This window comes from Leiobunum rupestre, chromosome 2, assembly GCF_980474605.1.
Source record: "Leiobunum rupestre chromosome 2, qqLeiRupe1.1.hap1, whole genome shotgun sequence".
In the NCBI taxonomy this organism is placed as follows: Eukaryota; Metazoa; Arthropoda; class Arachnida; order Opiliones; family Sclerosomatidae; genus Leiobunum; species Leiobunum rupestre.
In genome coordinates, this window is record NC_143385.1 from 6,968,818 (window position 1) to 6,976,207 (window position 7,390).

The 7,390-nt window shown below is 40.9% G+C and overlaps 1 long non-coding RNA gene across 1 annotated transcript in view; it reads left to right on the plus strand.

The window, feature by feature from the left end:
- LOC149955618 (uncharacterized) overlaps positions 1-6,905 on the plus strand; it is a 72,199-nt gene extending 65,294 nt beyond the window's left edge. The window contains exon 3 of the long non-coding RNA XR_016478615.1: positions 6,788-6,905. This is a non-coding gene — a long non-coding RNA (uncharacterized LOC149955618). The remainder of the gene's footprint in view (positions 1-6,787) is intronic.
- The last annotated feature ends 485 nt before the right edge of the window (positions 6,906-7,390 follow it).

The following is a 7,390-nucleotide window of genomic DNA, read 5'->3' on the forward strand; positions in this document are numbered from 1 at the left end:
AAAGGGTACCACGGAAATTCTTACATTGGAAAGGGGGAAGGGAGTACTACGGAAATTCTCGCATGGAGAAAAGGGGGAGAAGGTACCACGGTAATTATCACATGGGAAAAGCGTGGAGAGGGTACCACGGTAATTATCACATGGGAAAAGCGGGGAGGGGGTACCACGGTAATTGTCACATGGGCAAAAGGGGAAGGGGTACCCCGGTAATTTTCACATGAGAAAAAGGTTGAGGAAGGGTCTTACTGGGGTGGTTCTACTATGGTGAATAGGGTACCACGGTAATTATCACATGGGAAAAAGGGGTTGGGGGGCGTACTGGGGTGGAGTACCTGGAAACACACAACTAGCTGAGGGCCCGCCTGTAAGGCGGGCTTCTCGGCTAACGTATAGTATAAGGAGTTCTTGGTACGTCGGTCGTCGTCATACGTCCGAGCTTTCTGGAATGTTTGCTTAGTCTGTTATGAAGCCAAAGGCGGGGCGGCGAAGAGAAAGACAACGCGGGACGGCGAGAGAAGCTGCGACCTTTCGCTTCGTTAGTGGCTCAACTATAGCCTTTTTGTGTTTTTGCTTAGTCGGTAAGGGTACCAAAGGTGGGGAGGCGAACCGGGCGAAGACACAGGCGGCACGGGACAGAAAGAAACCGGTACTGCCTTTCGCTTTGTCACTGGTGGTGGTTCGACTATAGACAGAGCGGCCCGCGGGACCGAGGGGAAGTCGGGGCTCAAGGACGAGCGTAGCTTTCTGTTCTTTATGAGGGGGGAGCAAATCTGCCATTGGATACTGGGGGTTTACAGGGGTACATGGGGGTTTGGGAAAACATGTCAATTCGACTAGCGGAAAATTTGCCTAATTTATAATTTCAATAATATTTTTTCTATGAGTATAGTAGCTTAAGAAAACTCGTTTCGCAAAGTTTTAGACTTGTAATTAAATTATTTGCAAAGTTATAATTTTTTTTAATTTTGGGTTATTTTCGATTTTAAATATTTAAAATGTGTTTTACTCGAATATTTTGGTATCTAATAGACATATACCAAAACGAATATGCAAATTAAGTATAAAGTTAGTGCTGAATCCGAATATGGGAGTCAAATTTCGCTAAAAAAATTACGAAACGAAATAATTGACTACTTGAGGGGTACAATAGACTCCCAGATTTCGACTTGTACACCACCTTAAAAAAAATTCAAAATTTTATATTTTAGGCCCAACAGGCTAGTTACTTTAAATTGTGAATGGCATCAATGATAAATTATTTTAAAGCAGAAAAAAAAATATTATAATGTTAAAAAAAACACGAAATGAAATACTTTACCATTTGCGGGGTTCAATAGACTCCCAAATTTCGACTTGTACTCCACCTCAAATGTTTTTAAAAATTTTATATTTTGGGCCCAACAGGCTAGTAACTTTAAATTAAAAATGGCATCAATGATAAAAAATTTTAAACCAGAATGTTTATTTTATTATTCCAAAAAAGAATCAAATATTTAAAAGGAAAGTAGGAAACCAAATTTTTTCAACTTTCTTTTGGATATTGTACTTTATTAGTACCCTTTCCACGAGACTGATAGACTTTTTTAGGGACTTGTATTGAAGCCCATTTGAAGTTGATGGACTTTGCACTTCACAAAGAACATTGCATTCAGGGATTCAACACAAGTCTTCTCTAAGTTCTCTTCTTGGCCAGTGGTATTATGTTACTAAACCAGGAGGCTGCAAACATTTTACAAAAGTTTCGTCATTTTCATCTGAAATTTCAACCAAAACACCGAAGTATATCTTTCCAACGTAAACGCAGGCAAGAAATTTCCCTGGTGTTAATTCTGTGAGTGCGGATGTTCCCATTTCCTTACATTACTTCCCACGGACACTTTGAAATTTTCGTGTTTTTTTTAACAATATAATAATTATTTTTTCTGATTTAAAATAATTTATCATTGATGCCATTAATAATTTAAAGTAACTAGCCTGTTGGGCTCAAATTAAAAAAATATTAAATTTTTGAAGGTGGAGTACAAGTCGAAATCTGGGAGTCTATTGGACCCCTCAAGTAGTCAATTATTTCGTTTCGTAATTTTTTTAGCGAAATTTGACTCCCGTATTCGGATTCAGCACTAAATTTATACTAAATTTCCATATTCTCTTTGTTATATGTCTATTAGGTACCACAATATTCGAGAAAAACTCATTTTAAAATATTTTAAATCGAAAATAACCCAAAATTTATAAAAAAAACTATAACTTTGCAAATAATTTAATTACAAGTCTAAAATTTTGGGAAACGAGTTTTCTTAAGCTACTATACTCGTAGAATAAATATTATTAAAATTAGAAATTAGGCAAATTTTCCGCTAGTCGAATTGACATGGAATGATCCTCAGGCGAGTTTTTTAGTTATTTTCGCGGGGGGAAATGGTACCGCGGGACAAGAGGGAGGAGTGCCTTACTGGGGTTTTTCGACTATGGGGAAAAGGGTACCACGGAAATTTTCGAATGGGAAAAAGGGGGAGGGGTGTTTTACTGGGGTGGTTTGGGACGAGTGTTTTTGAGTCATTTTTGGGGAAAAGGGTACAACGGTAATTCTCGCATGGGGAAAAGGGGAACGGGTGCCTTATAGTGGGGAAATGGGTGAGGGCCTGCCCGTAGGACGGGCTTCTCGGCTAGTCTTCAATAACTATAGCTAGTGACGTAGAAAAATATTTACACGTGACCTGCCGTATTATATAGAAACACCTTTTGTCTTCGATATCTGCAAATTTTCACATTTTTGCCATAAAAATAATCATTTATAATAACAATAAGCAGCTTGGCTAATACCCAAGGCACCGCATTATGCCCAAGTCATCTAGGGACTTTAAAAGCCTTCATCGTCGGTGGCAAGCCCTCTATGCCACGCGAGTCAATAGCTCCCTACATATAAGTGACATACTATTACTATTACTTTAGAGATAATTTTGGTGCCTTACTAGTCTCAAAGTAAAAGGTATCATCGTAAATAAATTTAAGAAAACAGGGCATAAAACTAATACAAATTAACACAGCACGTGTAACACACAATGGCCCGCAAGTTTGGTCCGAACGTTTCATAATCTGCTATTTTCTTCTAAATAAAATTAATTTTAAAGTAACCACCAATGATACCGGAGCAAACATTTATTTCTCCTTCCAGTCTCAGAGACAGCTTTTTTGTTCGAGAAATATCGCATACCCCAATTTTAGAAGTTCGGAAGTCTAAAATACCCAGGAAGCGGCGAAACCTTGCTAATTTTTAATCCCCAGGACCCACGTGAAACTGCGAAGCCTTGTTTATCTTTAATCCCCAGGACCCATGAAGCTGCGAAACCTGGCTTATTTTTAATCCCCAGGAGCCTCGTGAAACTGTGAAGCCTTGCTTATCTTTAATCCCCAGGACACACGTGAAACTGTGAAGTATTGCTTAAATTTAACCCCCAGGAACCACGTGAAACTGTGAAGCCTTGCTTGTGTTTAATCCCAAGGACACACGTGAAACTGTGAAGCCTTGCTTGTGTTTAATCCCAAGGACCTACGTGAAACTGTGAAGCTTTGCTTGTGTTTAATCCCAAGGACACACGAGAAACTGTGAAGCCAAGTTTATCTTTAACCCCCAGGACCCACGTGAAACTGTAAATCCCCGGCTAATGGCGGCGTAAGGGGGGGGCGCTCAGCAGGAGAGAACTTAGATCCCGTGGATAACATTTTCTTTAATAGTCTTAGGAGGACCGCAGAGCAGAAGCATATATCGATCATGAAACTGTGAAGCCTTGCTTGTGTTTAATCCCAAGGACACACGTGAAACTGTGAAGCCTTGCTTGTGTTTAATCCCAAGGACCCACGTGAAACTGTGAAGCTTTGCTTGTGTTTAATCCCAAGGACACACGAGAAACTGTGAAGCCAAGTTTATCTTTAATCCCCAGGACCCACGTGAAACTGTAAATCCCCGGCTAATGGCGGCGTAAGGGGGGTGCCCCGGGTACCAGGCTAGCCAAGGGTGCCATCGGAGAAGCTCGGAGGGGGTGCAAATCAGAACGATTAAACTTGAAGAATGTTTTTGGGCTCGGGGGGGGGGTTGCGAAACGAAGGACCCGTGAACACTTCTGCACGGTCCTGTGTGGTGTCACAAAACAATTGCCGCCCCAGGGACCCAGCCTTCTTAAGCCGCCACTGCGTCCGACGGAGTCGCTCAGCAGGAGAGAACTTAGATCCCGTGGATAACATTTTCTTTAATAGTCTTAGGAGGACCGCAGAGCAGAAGCATATATCGATCATGAGAACAAAGTTCGGGGGTATTTTATTCGCTGGGTGCGCATTGAGATAAAATGCGGAAAGTTTGGGGTGCTAGGTTGACTGGGGTGAACGCCCATGGGCAAAAAGTTCTACTTTTGACCAATAAGAACAACGGTGCGAGGTTTGAGTGCGCTAGGTGGAACAGTGCGTACGCCTTATGCGGGACAGACCAACATTCAAAAATATATAGTACTACTATAGTAGATTTATTTTTCAGTTGGCTATTGCAATATTATTTGATTCCTTTATTTGAAGACTCTTTATTTCTTAATTAATTTCTGACTAGTTTTTTTTATGATTGTAATCTATTTTACCCACAGGTAAAATACATACTTACAGGCTGTCTTAATTTGATCGGCCCAGGCATTTTGCTCAAAAACTATAGTTGCTAGAAATGTGAAATTATCAGGATATACTCTCTCGGGGAGGACCCTTTTCTTTTGGAATTTTCAGAAAAATCGTGAAATTTTTCACCGTTTTAAAATTTTTATTTTTTGAACGATAGGTGGTTGACGAAAATTTTCATCCAACAAGTTGTAGAGCGTATTCGAAAACCTTTAATGAAATTGGTTTGGTCAAAAACGGTCAATTTTTCATTGTAATAATACGTCAGGAAAAAAAAACAAGTTGGTACTACCCAAAAAGGTTTACGTCTCATGAAAAAGAAAGAGAAACCTATCTAATTTGAAATGATCGTATGTTTGTAAAGATAAAAAAAGGACTGTTTTTAAGCCAAATCATTTTAAATAATTTTTTAGAGAAAATACAATTTACATAGTCTAATTCCAGAATTCACGCGTCTTATTTTAAATGAGGTTCAATATTTCCACCGTCCGCTGCAATACAAATCCGTGCGCGATGAAGCATATTTTGAAACGAAGCACGGACCATCTCGGGAGTTACGAGTTGGAACGCTGCGATGATTCTCTGCCGTAGATCTTCTTCGTTAGTGACAGGCGTTTTATACACTACCTCCTTGACGAATCCCCACAGGAAAAAATCTGGGACCTCGGAGGCCATCGTACTGAACCGTTCTTGCCTATCCATCGCCCAGGGAACTCGTTGTTAAGGCACATCTTCCAACTCGTCTGCGACTTCCTTTTGTAGAAAGGTAAGGGGCCCTAAATGGGTTAGAGTGTGCAATAACCGGTGGCTTTACCGGGGAGTCGGGGTCCGGCTCTTGTAACCCCTAAGGGCGGTGGCGCACTGGGAGATGTTAGCTCTGATCAAATGGTCCTATCTCCACCTCCGACTTCGGTCAGGTTTGGGCTGGATACTGAACTTCGGTTCAGGCTAACGGAGAGGGTCCAGGCAAACTGGCCGCCACGGCGGATTGGGTAGCCTGCTGTGGGGCGGCGAGCCTCCATATGTGGGCACGGCGGTCCTGTTTCCCGGCCTCTTGGAGCCCACCGGGATCTCCGGTGCAAGCTGTGCCGGGTTACTTGGGCTGCTGTGTGCTCGTCGTTCCCCTTTAGGTGCTCTTTCCAAAGGGTTTGGCTCCTTACCTTCATAGGTAGGGTGTCGGCTGGAGTTGCTATAGCATCCATTCTAAATCCCACTGCTGTGTGCGAAGTGGGGATTGGTCCACCCATTGCTGCACCTTCTGCTGGGTTGAGTGGGTGGCGTCAAAGGTAAGACCATCAGTAGTAGGGTTCTGCTACCCATGCTGGATTTGTCACCTGTCCGGGCTAGGGGGACGCTGGCGTAGGGCACTATGATGATAGGCCTCCGGTGGTATGGTCTCTGTTACTAGGTACACCGGGCTATAAATTCTGACACACTGTAGAAAGGTAAGGTAGTTCTGCCCATTGAGTCGACGCGCAAGAAAAAATGGCCCAATATCGCGATCTACCAGAAGTCCAGCCCAGACGTTTAAACGGAATTGTACCAGATTGTGGTGATGAAATCCCCAGTGCGGATTTTCATAACTCCACATGTGGATATTTTGGCTGTTAATCGGGCCGTCTCTCCCAAAGGAGCACTCGTCGGACACAAGAATCAAACGGAGGAAATCTTCGCTTCCGTCGGCCAAAATGATTTGGCTTAAAAAACAGTCCTTTTTTTATCTTTACAAACATACGATCATTTCAAATTAGATAGGTTTCTCTTTCTTTTTCATGAGACGTAAACCTTTTAAAGGTAGTACCAATTTGTTTTTTTTTCATGACGTATTATTTCAATTTAACAATGTCCGTTTGAGACCAAACCAATTACATTAAAGGTTTTCGAGTACGCTCCTCAACTTGTTGATTGAATATTTTCGTCTACCACCTATCGCTCAAAACAAAATTCAAAACGGTGAAAAATTTCACGAATTTTCTGAAAATTCCATTTCACATTTCTAGCAACTGTAGTTTTTGAGAAAAACGCCTGGGCTGATCAAATTAAGACACCCTGAATATTGGGTTTACTCAGTTTTAAAGTATTTTATTTCGTGAAAGTTTTAATTGTCTCTGTATATCATTTCTTAACACAGCTACTCTTTCGTCTCGCCAGAAGATAAGTCTTATGGAATTTGTTTAAAAAATGGAACCTGGACGGGCCTCTTGGGAGCGATACAGAGAGACGTGAGAGAAAATATTCAATATGAATGACATTAAGAAATTTAATTCATTAAAACTTTTGTATTTAAATTAATATACAGGGTGATTATTTTTGTTCGGGCAAGCGATTTATTGAAAAAACTATTAGAGCTAAAAATCGGAAATTTTTATGGTCGAATGAGTATACCGGGGGACACTTTCAGTGAAATTTCGTTGAATTCTGTAATTTGTTTTGACAATTTTTAGAAACCTATTTTTCACCACTAGGTGCTTAATCAAAATTGCCAGTTGTAGAGTGTATTCGATGGAATAAGACCAATTTTTCACGAAAAAACATGACTTGGAAAACCGACCCAGTTGCTCAAGCTAAAGTTAACTTTCAGTTCTTGTCTAGGAACGACTTAATTATTCATTTAATTCTACTTTTTAGATAGACAATAAGATTTTTATTTTACCAAAACGTTTTGAAATTGGAGTTTCAGCCGAGGAGCAGATCACTCCTTTTTCGGGTGTATACTTAATCGGATTAACTCCGA